The sequence below is a fragment of the Nyctereutes procyonoides genome, unplaced genomic scaffold (genome assembly GCF_905146905.1).
Source record: "Nyctereutes procyonoides isolate TBG_1078 unplaced genomic scaffold, NYPRO_anot_genome, whole genome shotgun sequence".
Classification (NCBI taxonomy): domain Eukaryota; kingdom Metazoa; phylum Chordata; class Mammalia; order Carnivora; family Canidae; genus Nyctereutes; species Nyctereutes procyonoides.
Genome location: NW_026575139.1, coordinates 1,429,900 through 1,448,598, shown reverse-complemented (window position 1 = coordinate 1,448,598; position 18,699 = coordinate 1,429,900). Strand labels below are relative to the sequence as shown.

The following is an 18,699-nucleotide window of genomic DNA, read 5'->3' as shown; positions in this document are numbered from 1 at the left end:
GTGTAACTATCATAAATAAATAAAAATTTAAAAAAAAATTCCCTATTAAAAAAAAAATAGTTCTTAAAAATATGGAACACTTTGGGGCACCTGGTGGCTCAGTCAGCTGGATATCTGACTTCGGCTCAGGTCATGATCCCGAGGTCCTGGGATCGAGCCCCGCCATCAGGCTCCCTGCTTAGCATGGAGTTGCTCCCCCCTCTGCCCCCACCCCCTGCTTGCGCTCTCTCCCTCTCTCAAATAAATAAATCTCTTTTTTTTTTTAATGTGCAACGCTTCACATATTGGTGTGGCATCCTCATGCAGGGGCCGTGCTAATCTCCTCTGCATCATTCCACTTTTAGTGCACATGCTGCTGAAGTGAGAACTGGTTTATTATTCTTATTATGGCGAAGCATACACAACATCAAATTTACCATTCTAATCACTCGTCAGTGTGCAGTTCAGTGGTACTGAGTCAAACCCATTAAGTAAGTTGTGCAGTCGTCATCGCCGTCCATCTCCAGAACTTTTTTGTCATTCCAAACTAAAACCCTCATTCCCCCTGCCCCAGCCCCCAGCACCAACCATCCTGCTTTCTGTCCCCTGATGCTTACCGCTCTAGGGACCTTACGTATGCAGAATCACGAGATATTTGTCCTTTTGCGACTAGCACGATATCCTCAAGTTTCAACCACGTTGTAGCAGACTTTCCTTCCTTTTTAAGGCTGAGTAATACTCGGCGTGGATAGACTATTCATCTGTCAGTGGACACTTGGGTTGCTTCCACCTTTTGGCTCCTGCGAATAATGCTGCTCTGGCCACAACTGGGCAAACGTCTGTTCAGGCCCCTGCTTCAGTTCTTAGCTGTGGTTTCTGTCTCACTGACAAAGGCACCATCACTGCTGTGGCTTTTGCTTTTGTTTTTAAAGATGTTATTTATTCGTGAAAGACACAGAGAGAGGCAGAGACACAGGCAGAGGAAGAAGCAGGCTCCGTGCAGGGAGCCCGATGCGGGACTCGATCCCAGGACACCAGGATCACGCCCTGAGCTGAAGGCAGATGCTCAACCACTAAGCCCCCCAGGAGCCCTACTCTGTGGTTTTTGAAAGCCTCTCTCTCCTTGGAAGCGCTCACTGCCCAGGCCAGTGGTTGGGATCCTTGAGCGGCTGCAGCTCCCTTCCCAAAAGGTCATGCTGGATAGTGCAACCAGTGGCATTGCCCAAACCCTGGAGCAGCTTCAGTGCGATGTGGTGTGAGGTCGGGGTCCAGTGCCATCTTTCTCCCTACGGAGAACCCGCTTGCCAGCTGTAGTCAGCAAACGGTGCCCCCTCTGCTCTGACCTGACGGGCTGCCTCTGCCTTACACTTCTAACATGGAAACGTGGATCTACCTTGACCCAGGTGGCAGTTCTTAGCCACTAGCTAAGGGGCCAAGGGGACTCACCCAGGGCCTCCCACCTGGACCCCACGTAGCCCGTAGGAGTGTCCTGTCACTTCTGTAACAAATTACCACACACGTAAAGGCCTAAAGCCTGTAGGTTCTGTGTCCTACTGTTTTGGAGGCCAGAGGTCTGGCCTGGGCCTCTCTGGGCTGTGTTCCTTCCTCCCAACAGCTCTAGGAGGGAATCCATTCCATTTTCCCACCCTCCAGATGTCGCCTGCACTCCCTGGCTCACAGGCCTTTCCTCTGGTCTGGAGACCCAGCAACTGCCAGCTCACATCTGCACTCAGCTCTGCCTCACTCTCCCCCTGCTAAGGACCCTGTAGCAACAGGTCCCCGGGCCACCCAGGCTGGGCTCCTCTGTAAGGTGGGTAGACCAGCAACCTCATCGTTGCCTGCATCCTTAGCTCCCCTTCTCCGTGGGACCAGACACCACCTCACAGTTATCTTTGGGGGTGCTATCCTGTCTGCTGCACACCCCCTTAGCTACGGCCTCCTCTCTCTCTCTCCTTGGCTTCACAGCATGACTTGCAGAAGCATCCTATATCTCCACACTCTCGTGGCCAAGGGCAGGCCACCAAAGTGGCGTGTTTATTATTTTAAATTACAGCTACTTGGGGGACCCCTGGGTGGCATGATGCCAGGATCTGGGATCGAGTCCTGCATCGGGCTTCCTGCGAGGAGCCTGCTTCTCCCTCTGCCTCTCTGTGTCTTTCATGAATAAATAAATAAATCTTAAAAAAAAAAAAAGCTACTTGGGAAGCCATGGTTCAAGTTCCCTCAGACCCTCCTCTGGCCCCGAGAGCAGAAAGTAAGTCTCCCACGGGAAAGTACCCTGTCAAAAGTAAGAAGACCTCTCATCACCAGAGATAGGAAATTCAGAGCCAAGACAGCTGTACACACAGTAGTGTTACTTTTTGCTCATCTCCTATCTCGGTCCCCATTCTGCTCAGAATTCCCTACGAGGCAAAGCTTCCAAACACCTGTTTTCTTTATTCTGCAAATTCCCCCACAAATTTAGTGCCTCTTTGCCTAAAAAGTATAGAAACTTCCCATCTTGGTCACTTAGGTCTCCGTTTTATTATCAGGCTTCCGTGCACACAGAACAAAACTTTGGGCTATTTTCTCCTGTGGATCTGTCTTGTGTTATTTAATTATCTGTCCCGCTGCAAACCTTGAGGGTAGAGAAGGGTTTTTTCTTCCCCTACAACACTCATCCCTCCAAATCCCCACCCCTACCCAGCTGGGTGAATCCCATCTTTCTTCGAACCAGGCTCCTCAGCACAATCTCACAGGCCTTGTCGTGAGGGAGGGACTCCATTCAGCATTCTAGAACAGTGTCTCGTTTCCGAGGACTACTTTGGCTTATTTGCCATTCCCTGTGTTCATTACTTCTTGCTCACAGAGACAGAAACACACACATAGCCACACTTTACTAAGGGGCACACAGTTTACGGACACACCAAGTTCTCGGGGATTTGGGCACTGCCATAAACGCACAATACAATATCCTCCCCATGTGCTGCAAAATGGGGCTCCTGTCCCGAGCTGGGTGTTTTTCATGGGGCACCTCCTTCACTCCTTGACAGCCCTATGAGGCAGGCCCTAAGTGAGATGCATGGGACAAGGAGACGCCCTGAGGCCTGGAGGTAGAAGGTACTGGAACCGGGATACGTGCCCCATAGGGAGCCTCCATAGCCGCTCCTCCTAGAAATGCTGTTGAGGAGGGGAAGGCTCCCAGGGTATCCCTGTTTTCCTGACTCAAAGGCTTTGGGGCTATGAATGTATCCAAAATCTGGACCCAGAAAGATGTTCCACGTCTGGACTGATGTGCTTCCCCTGGTCACATACCTAGATGAGAGTACTCACAACATGTTCAGACGTAAGGGACCAACCTTGGGCGGTCACAGCTAAGTAGCCGCGGGACATGTGTCCAGCAGGATGGCTTGTGAATGCTGGCACCCCGCACACAGTTCTCTAGGAGTCCGAGATGAGCTTTGGAACAGGGCTGTCTCTAATGGGCATGGGCGGCAAGACTTTGGTGCCCTGCCTGGGTCTGGAAGCTTGGGCATGAGGCACACCTCAATTCTGGGGTGCCCCTCACCCCACTCATCTGCAGCACAAAACAAGCAACCCCAGAAGCTGCAGAGCTTCGTGAGTCTCAGGTCCAAGTGAAGGCGGTGGGCCAAGAACAAACCAATCCCCTCAGTCGAGCTTGGGGCCAACAAGAGGAGCCACCGTCTCTATCACTAGATGCCTTGCACCGTGAACTCATGAACTCCAGGCTGACCAGCTTCTAGGAGTGAGAAGGTGGAACCTGCAGCCTGGAGAGAAACAGCCCCGGGGATTTCCAGGGGAGGGACGGGTTTTACTTTCAGTTTTGTTAACTCTTACTGGTTTTCTGCAGTTTCTCGGAAACCACCAGGAAATTCTCATTTATTTTGCTCAAAACACAAATTGGATGGGCTCACATGACACAAAAAATACCCTCAAGCTTTGCAGCGGGACAGATAATTAAATAACACAAGACAGATCCACAGGAGAAAATAGCCCAAAGTTTTGTTCTGTGTGCACGGAAGCCTGATAATAAAACGGAGACCTAAGTGACCAAGATGGGAAGTTTCTATACTTTTTAGGCAAAGAGGCACTAAATTTGTGGGGGAATTTGCAGAATAAAGAAAACAGGTGTTTGGAAGCTTTGCCTCGTAGGGAATTCTGAGCAGAATGGGGACCGAGATAGGAGATGAGCAAAAAGTAGCACAGGCAGAGGGAGCAGCAGGCTCCCTTCTCGATCCCAGGACCTTAGATGACTCCCTGAGCCAAGGGCAGATGCTCAACCGCTGAACCCCCCAGGTGCCCGGTCCTCATTCCCTTCTATGGTTGCATCCTGCATCCCCTGTGAGGACAGACCACGGTCTACTCAACCATTCCCTTCCGTTGGAAAATAAATAGAATTTTCTCTCAAGTCCACTTTAAGATAAGCCCAGTGGAATCCCAGACACACGTTTTAACATTTACCAGTTACTGATTATATAGCTGAAATAAAGACTTTTAGCAAGCAGCAAATTCTACACTGGCTCCCTGACCCACGGAATAAAGGTGTTCTGGATAGGAAAGAGCTAAGTAGAGGCCAATCAAAAATAAAACAAGTGCTCAGGGGAATCCTAGAGATGAGGATGCCATCAAAGACAGAAACACACTCGCATCTAACTCGGGACAGAGATAACCCTGCCGTCCAGCCCCAGCCCTGCCAGTGCCACCCCTTGATGCTAAACCCTCCCTCCCAAAGCATATGAAATGTGCTTGCTCGCTTCCGTTCCGCCACTGCCCCACCCAAGCGTCCCCACCGCAGACCCGAGACAGCAAGGGTGTCCTGCAGGATCTCGGGGCTCCCCTTCCAGGGCTGATCTTGGTGTTCAAATGCAGATCTGGTCAACTCACCCCTACCCAGCCAGTTTCCTGTTGCCCAAGGACTCAGTCACCATTATGAGGGGACCTTGAAGTCCCAAATAACTTTGGCCCATCCCACCTCCCCACCTACCAGTGCCCTCGCGGCCTGCTCCTGCCCTCTTGCCCACCCGCTCCCCTCACTCTCCTGCTCCTCCTGCAGGAGGCCTGCCAGCCCCACGACAAGAGCTAAACAGCCTGATGTAGGCCCCATGGCCCCGACCTTGTCTACCTCCTGACCTCTACTGCATCACCATGCAGCAGCAGCGCACTTCTGGAAAGCTGGTCAGCAGCGTGAGCTCGGGCCTCGGTTCACCACGGCATCCTGGTGCCAGGCAGGGCCTGGTGCACCCAAGGTTTGGTCAAGAGTCACTGAATGAGGGATCCCTGGGTGGCGCAACGGTTTGGCGCCTGCCTTCGGCCCAGGGCACGATCCTGGAGACCCGGGATCGAATCCCACGTCGGGCTCCCGGTGCATGGAGCCTGCTTCTCCCTCTGCCTGTGTCTCTGCGCCTCTCTCTCTCTCTCTCTCTCTCTCTGTGTGTGTGTGTGACTATCATAAATAAATAAAAATTTAAAAAAAAAGAGTCGCTGAATGAGTGAATGAGCATGTGGATGAAGGCGCCTCTACGGCCCCTCCACCAGCACCCCTCCTGCTGGAGTGGGGGCTGGGCCAGGGCCCTTCAAAGGCCTCTGACTCTGAGGCTGGGCGACTCCCCAGGCTTTGCCCCACTCTCAGGAGCCTTGGGCCTGACATCAGCCCCCACCCCCCTGCCCCCATTGCCCCCACGAGCAATCATATTTCCATGAAGAAAGGCCTGAAGCTCGGAGGTGGGCAGTGCCTCCTGGGTGTTGCCTAAGCCAGGTTGGGGCCGAGTGAGAAGGCTCTCCCCTAATGTAGGAAAGATGTTAGGGTTCAAAGCCACGACCAAGAAAGAATTCTTGAGACATCTTTGGTGCAAAAAGGTGATTTTATTAAAGCACAGAGACAATGGGGATGCCTGGGTGGCTCAGCGGTTTAGCACCTGCCTTAGGCCCAGGGCGTGATCCTGGAGACCTGGGATCGAGTCCCACGTCAGGCTCCCTGCATGGAGCCTGCTTCTCCCTCTGCCTGTGTCTCTGCCTCTCTCTCGGTGTCTCTCATGAATAAATAAATAAAATATTTAAAAAAAAAAAAAAGCACATGGACAGGACCTATGGGCAGGAAGAGCTGCACTGGGGTCATGAGGAGGGGACGGTTATATGCTCTCAAGTTGCAAGAGGGTCAGGGAGACCGTGTGAGTCTCTCAGGAATATATATATATTTTTAAGATTTTATTTATTTATTCATGAAAGACACAGAGAGAAAGAGGTAGAGACACAGGCAGAGGGAAAACTAGGCTCCATGCTGGGAGCCCGACGTGGGACTCGATCCCCAGACCGGAGATCACACCCTGACCCCAAGGCAGGTGCTCCAAGGCTGAGCCATCCAGGCGTCCATCTCTCAGGAATTTTGGAAGCAAGGTTTCCAGGACCTTGAGGGGGCCAACTATTGTTGGGAAAAGGTCATTTATTACCATCTTATAAAACCTGAGGCATGAGACCCTTCACATGTATGTGGGTGGGTCATATGCTTGGGGGGGATGATCACCAACGTGCATTTTGGGGGTTTAGAGATAAAGGAAATTTCTTTTTTTTTAATTTTTTTATTTATTTATGATAGTCACAGAAAGAGAGAAAGAGAGAGAGGCAGAGACACGGGCAGAGGGAGAAGCAGGCTCCATGCACCAGGAGCCCGACGTGGGATTCGATCCCAGGTCTTCAGGATCGCGCCCTGGGCCAAAGGCAGGCACTAAGCCGCTGTGCCACCCAGGGATCCCGATACAGGAAATTTCTAAAGGAACTTTTATTTATATATGTTTTATAATTTTATTTATAACTTTATTTGTGGATTTATTTATTTGGGGGGGGGTGAGGAGCAGAGGGAGAGGGAGAAGCAGGCTCCTCGCTGAGCAGAGAGCCTGAGGACACATGGGACTCCATCCCAGGTCCCAGGATCATGACCTGAGCCCAAAGCAGACACTTAACCTATTGAGCCACCCAGGCTCCCCTAAAAGAATTTTTATATGTTAAAGCAGGTTTACAGGATCCCATGGCACGTGGGGGCAGGGCTAAGGTTGCCTTTTACCCCAGCAAAGTATTAACATGGAGGCAGGTGAGTCCCTAAAGAAAGGTCTCTCTGCCTGTTTCAGGGACTTGCCAAGGGCCTGCAGGTGGTAGGGAAGTTTAATAACTTCTCTCCTGCCTCAGTTTCCTACATCATTCCCTCCCTCGGGGGCCCCTTGGGGCCCCGTCTCTGCAGAAGCCAGAATGATGCTGAGATCACATCTCTCACATCCTAAATTCCCACGAAGCCAGTAGAACCGAGCAACATGCCCACCACGAAATTGTAAAATTCTCCTTATTCGTGATGGTGCCCACTTTCCCTTTCAGGATCCACACCTGCGTCTGTCCCCACCTGCAGCCGGGGGCTGCTGGAGGAGGCGGGGCCGCGGGCCCAGGGAGGACGGGAGGGCATGTGTGGGGGCAAAACGTGAGGTGACCCCAGACCACAGAGCCCACGGTCAGTCTGTTCAACCTGCAGCAAGAGGCTCTTCATGTCGTGGTCCTGAGTCCTAAGGACAGAGGCGACAGCAAGATCCCTTCTGTCTCCTGGAATCCTAGAGAAACATGGTTGGGGGCCCAGCCCCGGGACAGATGCTCCCATCCTCACCCCGTCTGTGCCCCAGGAGGAAGAGCTCACGGTCCCTGCGGGTGGAGCCCCCAGAGGCCAGGAAGGGACAGGCGGTGGCCTCCCAGGCGGCAGCAGTGAGTGGCCAGGCCTGCAGTATCCACTCCAGCCCGTGGACGCCACCCTGGAAGCCCGCGGCCTCTCCTCCTCCTCTGGCAGGTTCCATCAGCCTGGACGCTGTCCCCAGGGCAAGGGAGAGGATGCGGGGGAAGGGGTGGGTGTGGAGGGGGGGACCCCGACCCAGGAGATGAGGACAGGGGGGAGGGGGCTGGAGGGGAGACCCCGACCCAGGAGATGAGGATGGAGGGAGGGGGCTGGAGGGGGGACCCCAACCCAGGAGATGAGGACGGGAGGGGGTTGGAGGGGGGACCCCGACCCAGGAGATGAGGACGGAGGGAGGGGGCTGGAGGGGGGGACCCCGACCCAGGAGATGAGGACGGGAGGGGGTTGGAGGGGGGACCCCGACCCAGGAGATGAGGACGGGAGGGGGTTGGAGGGGGGACCCCGACCCAGGAGATGAGGACGGAGGGAGGGGGCTGGAGGGGGGGACCCCGACCCAGGAGATGAGGACAGGGGGGAGGGGGTTGGAGGGGGGGACCCCGACCCAGGAGATGAGGACGGAGGGAGGGGGCTGGAGGGGGGACCCCGACCCAGGAGATGAGGACGGAGGGAGGGGGCTGGAGGGGGGGACCCCGACCCAGGAGATGAGGACAGGGGGGAGGGGGTTGGAGGGGGGGACCCCGACCCAGGAGATGAGGACGGGAGGGGGTTGGAGGGGGGACCCCGACCCAGGAGATGAGGACGGGAGGGGGTTGGAGGGGGGACCCCGACCCAGGAGATGAGGACGGGAGGGGGTTGGAGGGGGGGACCCTACTTAGAGGGAAGCGCCGAGCTCAGTCCCCCCCCCCCGCAGGGTCGGGCCGGCCCCGGCTCTAAGCAGTCCCCGGGCGGCACGTCCAGACCCGGGAGCAGAGCCCGCCGAGCCCCCGCCCCCGAGGGCGCCTCCGTCCGGCTCCGCGGCCCCGCCGGGCTCGGGGAGGCGAGGGCTGGGCCCGGGGCGGCCCCGCAGGCCCGGCAGACGGCCCCCCGCCGGCGGCGGAACCGGGCGAGAGGACGGGGCCCCGCGTCGCCAGGGTCGCGGGGACCTGCGCGGGGGGCTCGGGTTCGGGCGGTCCCGGCGGCAGCCTCGCTCCGAGAGCCGCGGCCGCCTGTCGCCACCTGGTGGCCGGCGCTGGAAGTGTCCGCTGGCGGTCGGCGCTTTGCCCGGGGCGGCACCTCCGCGAAGGTGAGGCCCAGAGCTGGACTGAGGCCTTCCCCTCGGAAAACAGGGGAAATTTTTGTTTAAGATTTTATTTATTCAGGGATCCCTGGGTGGCGCAGCGGTTTGGCGCCTGCCTTTGGCCCAGGGCGCGATCCTGGAGACCCGGGATCGAATCCCATATCGGGCTCCCGGTGCATGGAGCCTGCTTCTCCCTCTGCCTGTGTCTCTGCCTCTCTCTCTCTCTCTCTCTGTGACTATCATAAATAAATAAATTAAAAAAATTTTAAAAAAAAGATTTTATTTATTCATTCATAAGAGACACAGAGAGAGGCAGAGACGCAGGCTGCGGGAGAGGCAGGCTCCCCTGTCCGAGAACTGCTGGAGGCCGCGGAAGGCCTGGGCGAGCTAGGGGAGCCAGCTCCGGCGGGTCCTGCTCTGCCAGGCCACAGCAGTGGCCCCAGGGCCAGGGTGGATGACAGCACCTCGCATCCAGAGTCCCAGACCGCAGCAGCCAGCCTTTACATGGGCTCCCGCCGGGGTTCTAGGGAAGCCAGGCGGCCAAGTCTGGAGCAATCTGCTTTACAGACTCCCAGAACGTCTCCAAGATTTACAGAAGCTTCTAAGCTGAAACATCTCCACCGTATTTTGAGGCCTACAGGAGGGACAAACTCAACCCGGGTTTAGCCACCAAAGCCCTGCATCCCAGGCAAAGGGGGCAGGTGGTCACTGTGGGGCCTACTCGCCTGCCTTAGTTGGGGCTGCCGTAATGAGCACCCCAGCCTGGGGGGCTGCTCAGCAACAGTTCTGGAGGCTGGGAGTCTGCGATCAGGGCACCAGCAGAGGTGGTGTCTGCTAAGCCTGCTTCCTGATTCACAGTCAGCTGTCATTTCTGTGTCCTCACATGGAGGAAGAGTTGGGGGCTCTCTGGAGCCAGTCATGGGGCTCCACCTGCACAACCTAATCACCCCAAACACTCCCCCCCAATACCTCACCCTGGGGGTGAGGTTGCAACATAGGAATTATAACCAAGGGAGACTTAGCCCAAGCGATTCTTCTAGCCTTTGCCTGATCATTCCAGGGAATTGCTGCAAAGGTCCCTACTTTAGGGAGGGGGACCACACCCCTCACGCCCCCTAACATGCACACACAATCAATGTTAAGGCAGAGCTGCTCAGACTTTTGACTGTGACCCATAGTCCTGAACACAATTCCATCACTGCCCCCGTGCACGCTCGGTGTCAACACTGATCACCGGAATCTGCAAGCAGGGAGGACTTTGAGCTCAAATGAGCAGACTCCCTCACCAGGGCCAAGGGCACAGGTCTGGCAGCCCCTCAGCCCGCAGCCTTACTGGGTGGAAGGTGTGGGTGCAGCCTCCTCTCCGCCAAAGTCCGTGGGGAAATGTGGAAACAGAGGTTCCTGGTCCAGCCCTGTTCCTTGGTCAGGAAGAGACAGGCATTGGAGAAGCTTTTGCCTGGGATGAGGGATCTTGGGACATGAGCCCTACCTGGAATGTCAAGTCTGGCCTTGGGCGAGTGGATTCTCCCCAGGCCCACCCTTGCGTCCTCTGCAGAGTGATACCAGGATTCAGCTATTTTACTCAAGATCACTGCTACCTTCACTTATTCCATGGATGTCCATTAAGTTACCTAAATAGTCTGGACACTGAGCCCCATGGGCTGCATTTTTTTTAAGGTTATTTATTTATTCATGAGAGACACACACAGAGAGAGAGGCAGAGACACAGGCAAAGGGAGAAGCAGGCTCCATGCAGGGAGCCCGACTAGGACTCGATCCTGGGTCTCCAGGATCACACCCTGGGCTGAAGGTGGCACTAAACCACTGGGCCACCTGGGCTGCCCATGCATTTGTTTTCTGGGACTGACAGGAAGTACCACGGACCAGGCAGTTTCAACAACAGGAATAAATATTAGCTCTGGAGACCAAAAATCCAAGATCCAGATGTCAGCAGGACTGGTTTCTCTGGGGGCCTCTCTCCCTGGCTGGTTAAGGCCATCTTCTCCCTGTGTCCTCACATGGTCACATGTGTGTGTGTGTCTGTGTCCTGACCTCCTCTTCTTATAAGGACACCAGTCCTATTGGATCAGGGCCCACCCTAAAATGACCTCTTCTTAACTTGACCACATCTGTCCAGACCTATCTCCAAATATTGTCCCATTCCCAGGTGCTGGGGGTTAGGATTTCAGCTTGTAGATTTGGGGGAAGGGGGAGTGGATACAATTCAGCCCAGGACCTGCGGTGTCTCGACACCTGGTAGATGTGAACACAGCGCAGCCCGGAGCAGAGCCCAAACCTGGGCCGGAGCCATGGCTGGGGCCCAGAGAAGGCCCAGGTCCTCCCCTCACCCGGGACCGACGTGGAGAAACGCCAGCCAGGCTTAAACGAGTCGTCCATGTGGGTCTCTGTGTGTGTTTGGGATGGGGCAGAGGTTGGCCCCATTGCTGCATGTGACAGCTAAGTCACCTGTGCTACCCGTCCCTGCCATCTCCACCCCTCCCCACCCACCGGGAGGCCTTTCTAGAAGCAGTGCCACGTGGTGCATGGAGGCTTCAGCACCACCCAGAGAGTAAAAATAACAGCGTGGCCCAGAGCAGATGTCACAAGGAGGAGCTCACGGCCAGTGCCTTCCCCTCCCACCTGCTCTAGCCCCCGAGAAGTCACCCCCTGTCCGGGATGCCAGCTTCAGTCAGCAAATACTATTCTTATAAACAGCTGGCCCAGATTCTCAGCTTGAGTTAGGACGCCTCCCAAGCAGTCAAGGGTGTTCAGGGATGAATTTCAACACTGCTTAAGAGCAGGACAACTCGCAAGCAAACTCAGGCTGCTTCCTCCAGCGGGACAACAGGGCCAGCACCACCCAGAGGCCCAAGTGCCAGCCACGACCCGGGCAGGCTTCCTGTGCCTGGACCACTCTCCCCAGACTCGATGCTGACTCACGGAACCACTGCAGCAAGATCTTGGTTTTATACTTTAATTAACCTACATTCTTTCCTAGATCTCGTGACCTGATTTTCCATCTTCTCTCTGCTGGGACCTACAAGGCACGAAAAGAATCACCTTCTCTTTAACCCCAACACCCATCAAATAGGGGCCTGACCTCCAAAGCAAAGGACATAGGCACAGAAGAAGGGAGGAGCCTGTGACAAAGACATGGGTCAGGGCCACTTGATCTTGCATCTGTAGTAACAGGGGACCAGGGAGGAGGAAGAGAAAGATCCAGGCCGGTCATGCCCAGAAGGACATGGTGGCCTTGAGGATGCAGACCCCCCAGCTCCAGGGAAGGAAACTGGCCCCAAGGGTCCAGCTGCTGAGCTCTGAAATCCAAGCTTCCCATGGCTGCTCCCCACTATGACCCAGTGCAGCAAGGATGTCCCTAGAAGACAGGGTCTGATGGCTGTGCCCGACCTTGCTGAGGCTGCAGGCCCTCAACCATGCTGCCAGCTTCCCTCCTTCACTCAGAGTCTCACGTGCATGGCGATCCCTGGCTCCCCCCGGGTCTGCACCTGCCTCCTACCTTCCCTCCCACAGACATTTCCTTCCTGAAAACCTTTAGTCCCGCTGCTTCTCAGAGGACCAGAGTTAACAGGAGACCTGCTGTCACGCTCCCACTCCCTCCATTGCTGCCCGGGCCTGGCCTCCCTGCCTCCACACACACTCTCATGCAGCATTCAGCCTCTCCCCCCACCCCAGGGCCTGGCCCTGCTCCCCTCTGACCAGAGATCCTCTATGCCCCCCGTCTTTCATTCCACTAGGCAGACTGGCATCCACCACTTTGCAGTGCTGTTCCTTCCACCGCAGGCTCTTCCCCAACTTGCACGTGGCTGACACCTCCTCCTTCTTCAGGTCTTTACTTCTCCTTCCTGGTGAGATGGGCCCTAAACTCCCGTCCCCTGTTCTGTGTTCTTCCACAGCAAAGATCACCTTGCAACCGAGGGAATAATTGCTGATTTATCACACTGCACCATTCATCCTGCCTCCCAACTAGAAGGAGGGATGTTTGTTTGCTTTTGCTCACTAGAGAAGCCCCAAGCCCCAGGAAAGGTGCCTGTCCTCAACAAGGAGATGAACAGATGGAAGAAAGGCTGAGAGAGACTCTCAACTTTCACTGGTAGGGATTTCAAAAGAGGAAAAAAGATGAGAGAGGAAGAAACTATAAAACTTTCCAGAGTGGAAGAGAGACCTAAGTCCTCACCATGAAAGAGGATGCCAAGTCCCGAGAAGGACAAAACAAAATTAAAACAAATTTTATCTGGAAGATAAAGAACTCCCGAAATTCAGAAAACAAACACCACAATTTCAAAACAGTTAATGGATTTAAGGAGATACTTCATCAAAGAAAATATACAAATGGCACACAAGCACATGAAAAGATGCTTGACATCATCAGTCATTAAGGAAATGAAAAGTTTGGGATCCCTGGGTGGCGCTGCGGTTTGGCGCTTGCCTTTGGCCCAGGGCGCGATCCTGGAGACCCGGAATCGAATCCCACGTCAGGCTCCCGGTGCATGGAGCCTGCTTCTCCCTCTGCCTGTGTCTCTGCGCCTCTCTCTCTCTCTCTCTCTCTCTCTCTCTGTGATTATCATAAATAAATAAAAAATTAAAAAAAATAAAAAAAAAAGGAAATGAAAAGTTTAATCCACGATGAGATACCATCACACCCCTTACCAGAAGGGTCAATATTAAAGGGACGGACCACACCAAGTGTTGACAAGGATGCAGAGGAACTAGAATGCTCAGATGTTGCTCATGATAATGGTAAATGGTAAAAAAAAAAAAAAAAAAAAAAAAAAAAGAATGTTAAATGGTTCAGCCTCTTTGGAAAACAAGTTGAGAGTTCCTTTAAAGGCCAAGCACACACCTACCATGAGATCCAGCCATTCCACGTGTAGGTTATTACCGAGAGAAAAGGAAACGTGTGTCTGGACAAAGATTCATGCGTTTTTACTCGCAGCAGCTTTATGTGTGATGACCAAAAACTATGAACGACCCAAATGTCCATCCACAGGTGCCTGGATAAACAAACGGCGGTCTGTCTACGCAACAGGTACGACTCAGCCATCCAAGGAATGAACCAGGATTGCACACAAGCGACACGACTGAATCAGTAATTATCCTCAGTCAGCCAAGAGCAGTCAGATAAAACCCTGGAAAATACAAACTAACTTTTAGTGACAGAAGGCAGACCAGTGGTGGTGTGGGAAGGGGTAAGGAGGAGGACACGTGGGAGGGGTCACAGAGGGCACGGGAAGCTTTTGCAAGGATGAAGCTTTTCACTGTGCCGATGGATCCAGGTGATGGCTTCACAGGCCCACGCAGACGCCAACACTCAACAAAGTGTGGGCTTTAAATACGTGCCCTCTGTTGTATATCGGTTACACCCCAATAAAGCTACTTTTTAAAAAATGCAAAATCTGATTCGGTAGGTGCAAGCTGAGGTCTGAAATTCTACAGTTCCACGCACGGAGCAGCGAGTGTTGGCCAGCGCATCTGACCCAGAGGAAGAGGCTTAGTGAACTGTTAGAAGGTCCTGGGTGCTCTTGACCAGATTGGGTGGTAGGCTGGGCCTCAGGCACAAAGCAGCAGGACTGTGGAAGAAGGAAAAGGGAAGAGAAGCTGGGGGGGGGGGGGCTTTGTGCCAGTTTCTCCTTGCACGGCCACGAGGCCCACGGGGCCTGGCTGGGTCACTCCTGCGGCTGGTCCAGGAGCTTCAGGAGTGAGACCAGGGGCCCGCAGAAGCCTTGAGCTCGAGAGGCCCTGAGAAAAACTGAGGAAGCCCAGCAAGCCCCCAGCAGTCCTTCTGCAGCCTCCCCCCCACCCCAGAAGCCAGGGGCTGGGGATTACAGTCAGGTGGGTCTGCTGCAGGCGCTGCTCCTTCCTGGGGACGAGGGTCACGCCCTGAAGCTCCGCCTTGTTCCAAGTGTCCTTACACCCTGGCCTCTCCACCCAAGGCTCATCCACCCACGCTCAAGCCCACTGGCCACCCCACTCATGCAACACTAGACAGAGTAGCTGATCCCCCCGGGGGAAACTGAGCACAAAAAAAATAAATCAGTAAAATCCAGACACTTGCATATAAAACTGCTCCAAAAGGAAACCCACAGCCTGTTACAGATTCTACCAGAAACAGATGATTGGAAAAGATGGACCAAGGGTTTGGAATTAGTTACTGAACACAGCAAACAAGACAATGGGAAGGAGCAACAGCACAAAATAATAGGAAAACATTTCTTAAAAGAGCCAAGCAGGAACATTAAGGTATGAAAAGCAGAGTAGGTTAAGACCACGGTAAATGGGGGCGCCTGGGTGGCTGGCTCAGTTGGTGAAGCAGTTGCCTTCTTCTTGGGCCCTGATCCTGGGGTCCTAGGGTCGAGCCCCGAGTCCGGCTCCCTGCTCAGAAGGGGAATCTGCTTCTCCCTCTCCTTCTGCTGATCCTCCCCCTTGTGCTCGCTCTCTCTCTCTCTCTCTCTCTCTCTCCAACAAATAAATAAAATCTTAAAAAAAAAAAAAAAAAGAACACAGTGAATGGAACGAAGAGCAGACTGGTAAGGTGAGGAGCAAAGTAGCAGCAGGGAAGGCCGGGTAGGCCGAGCACCCCAGAAGGGAAGTGGAACCGGGGGAGATCTGAAAGGAGGCAGAGACAGCTACTTGAGAAAGTAATGGAGATAGATCTCCCAGACTTAGAACAATAAAAGACCTGAGAGCAGCAAAGAGAAGACCCACACCCACAGAACGTCTAGAATAAAGAGAACATCTAAATAGCCAAGACTATTTAGAGAAATGTGGACAAAGAACCATCTGGAGCCGTGTGGAAGTAAAAGGCATGTGTTACGGATACAAGAGGAGTCAAGGTGTCGGGGAGACCAAAGGATATGAGCAGCTGCTCTGTCCTCCGCTTTTAGGGCAGCACACAGACGTCACTTCAAAAGAGAGGAAGGATTACAAAGAAATACAGGAAATGTGGAGAAAACTGATCTAACGGGTTAAAATGGTAGAAACCGGTCCAACTAGATCAGTAGCTAAAATGGACTAAACCTGTCAGTCAAAAGGACAAAGGGACATTTTTTCTTAAAAAAAAAAAAAAAGACTGGTTTAAGAAAAAGAAATCAAGATAAATATTGTTCGCTGAAGATACCCCTAAACCCAAGGACATGCAAAGACTGGAAATGGAGGCAGACATGCCAGGGGGATGTGACCCAGCAGGGACCTCAACTTCAAGACCAAGTTCTCTTAGGGACAGAGATGGTCATAAAATAATGAGATATGGTTCAGGTCACCGGGACCATGATGTCATTGGAAACACTCTTGTACCTGGCAGTGGCCCCCAAGACTTGCGAAGCTAAGGTGGAGAAGCGACACCAAAGTCGCAGGCAACTGGGAGACCTGGATCCCGAGGGCCATATACTCAGAGGGGTTCTGCAGCACAAGGGCCCCAAGAAACCCTGCGGGGTACCGCCACGTGCCCCTGTCCTCCACCCACCTACAAGGTGCAGGGCAGCTCCCGCAGACTCCAGAGGCCCCAAGAACCCCTGGGGAAGGTAGCTGCGTTAGCTGAGGTCTCCCAGGGTGCACCCCGAGCCCACACTTGGGGGATGCGCGCTGGGGGCTCAGCAGGGCAGCCCTGCTTCCCAGGCCTCGGGTAGGTGCTTCTCCTGCTCCCACACCACTGCCCGATAGAGGTTCATTTCCTCCTGTGCAGGCCTGGGTGGGGGGTCCTCCGCTGCTCCCCTGGGGCCACCACTCAGATCAGAGCCCTGGCAAGCTCATTGCACCCCGGGGGTCAGTCACCCCTCTTCACAGCAGCCTCCCCTTTGCACGGGCCTGGGCACACACCCACAGTCACACAGCAGGCAGGACACACCACTTCCTCCACCAGGAGCCCATGGCCCCCGTTTCCTCATTCTGGGCCTTCCGGGGAGCGCTCCTCCTCTGCCTGGAGAGCCCAGGCTGCTCCTCCTGCCACTTCTTGCTGAGAATTTAGGGATTTGCATAGCGGGTCACTTTCCTGAGCCCAAGCCAGCTCCCTGGGCTCGCCCTTGCACTCACTCGTCGTGCTCACGCTGGCCTTTCTCGTGTTCATCTGTACCCACTGCTGACCTGTCCACCCCACCCCACATCTGTCTAGCTCATTATTGTGCCCCGGGTGCCCCGCACAGGACTTGCACAGAGGAGGTGGCCAGTATTGATTGATCAACCAAACACCATGGCTACAACAGAGCATGAACTCTCTAGCGGGTGCAGCACCCCTCAAGTGCCCTCTCCAACACCTGCCTTCAGGGGGCCTGGGCTACTGACACCTCCACCTCTTCACCTTTGCTTCCCAAGGCCCCTCCTCCTCTCTCCTCCTTCATCCCTCCTCCCTTGTCCCTTGTCTCTCATCCCTCCCCCTTCTTCTTTCTTCCCTCCTTCCTCCTCCCTCCTCCCTTGTCCCTTCTCCTCCACACTCATCCCTCCTCCCTCCTCCTCCTGTCTCCTGGCCAGGCAAGGCCATCGTTGCACTGGGCCTGCCTTACTGCCCACCGCAGCCCATAGTGCACATCACTTCTCTGAATGCAACGTCCCCGATCGTGATTTACCAGTTGTCATGCTGCATCACAGACTGTTGCTTTTCTTGGAGGCACTGCATGTGCGTGGGAGGCCAAGTCAGTGCCCATGTAGGATATCCTTGAAGATTAGCGACATCTTCCCTCAATCTCACGCTTCTCGGGCCCAGGCCTGCCCAAACCTCTTCCCTGAGGGGACAAGCAGCTGGTAGCGATTTTTGGGGGCTGTGTGAGTAGGAAGTTTTACCACGGTGCCATCCCCTAATGCAATGGGGTCTACCAGCCAAAATGATGTCACCGGTCACTTTGTGTTCCATGGGTTTAGGAGAGAAAGTAGCCGAGGGTGGTGCCTGCCTCCTGGAGCTACCCTGACCCCTGTGCTGGGACCACCAAGGTCCCAGGGATGGGACCCATTTCCAGCTGGTGGGAGAGGAGCCAAGTCGTCCCACCATACCCCTGGCTCTCCCTTCAACTGCCCCCACCCCCTACCCTCGGCCCCCCTCGGATTTCCTCACTGCGCCACAACCGGACGTGCCCCTCATCTCTACAATGGCCAAGCAGAGTCTTGCGACCACTTGTCACCGCAAGCCAGCTAGGGAGGAGCCCCGCGGGACAGCCGGTGCCCGTGCACGCGTGGCACGGGGCAGGACTGCAGTCACTCTGTTCTGCTGCATCTCGCTTTTTTTAAATGCTCTTCTGCGTACTATGTACACCGAGAGTGAAGCTCAGAGTAAACCACGGCCTCCGGGTAGTGGTGACAAGTCGACGCCGCCTCACCAAAGGTCACAAGTGTCCCACCATGGTCGGAGGTCCCAGTGACAGAGCCGTGTGTGTGCGGGGACAGGGGGGCACGTGAGAAATCTTTCTGCCCAATTTTACTGTGAACCTAAAACTACCCTCAAAAGATAAAAAATAAAAAACAAATTAAGACTTTATTTATTCGTGACACAGAGAAAGGCAGAGGCACAAGCAGAGGGAGAAGCAGGCCCCATGCAGGAGCCCAATGGGGGACTCGATCTCAGGACCCCGGGATCACGCTCTGAGTGGAAGGCAGGCGCTCAACCCCTGAGCCACCCAGGCGTCCCTAAAAAGTAAAAATTAAGCAAGTGCTCTCTGACGGCCGCCTGCAGGGTGGACAACACTCCCTGGAGACGTGATCTCTAACGTTCTTTCCGCCCACCCTCATTCCCCCATCCCGCTGTACATTGTACCTGGTAATTTAGGTAAAACGTGTGCCC

The 18,699-nt window shown here is 54.5% G+C and overlaps 1 non-coding gene across 1 annotated transcript; it reads right to left on the bottom strand.

Annotated features, from left to right (window-relative positions):
* Positions 1-261: 261 nt before the first annotated feature.
* LOC129496532 (U6 spliceosomal RNA) lies at positions 262-368 on the bottom strand. The gene has a single exon (XR_008661806.1). It is a non-coding gene; the product is annotated as a U6 spliceosomal RNA (small nuclear RNA).
* Between the last annotated feature and the right edge of the window lie 18,331 nt (positions 369-18,699).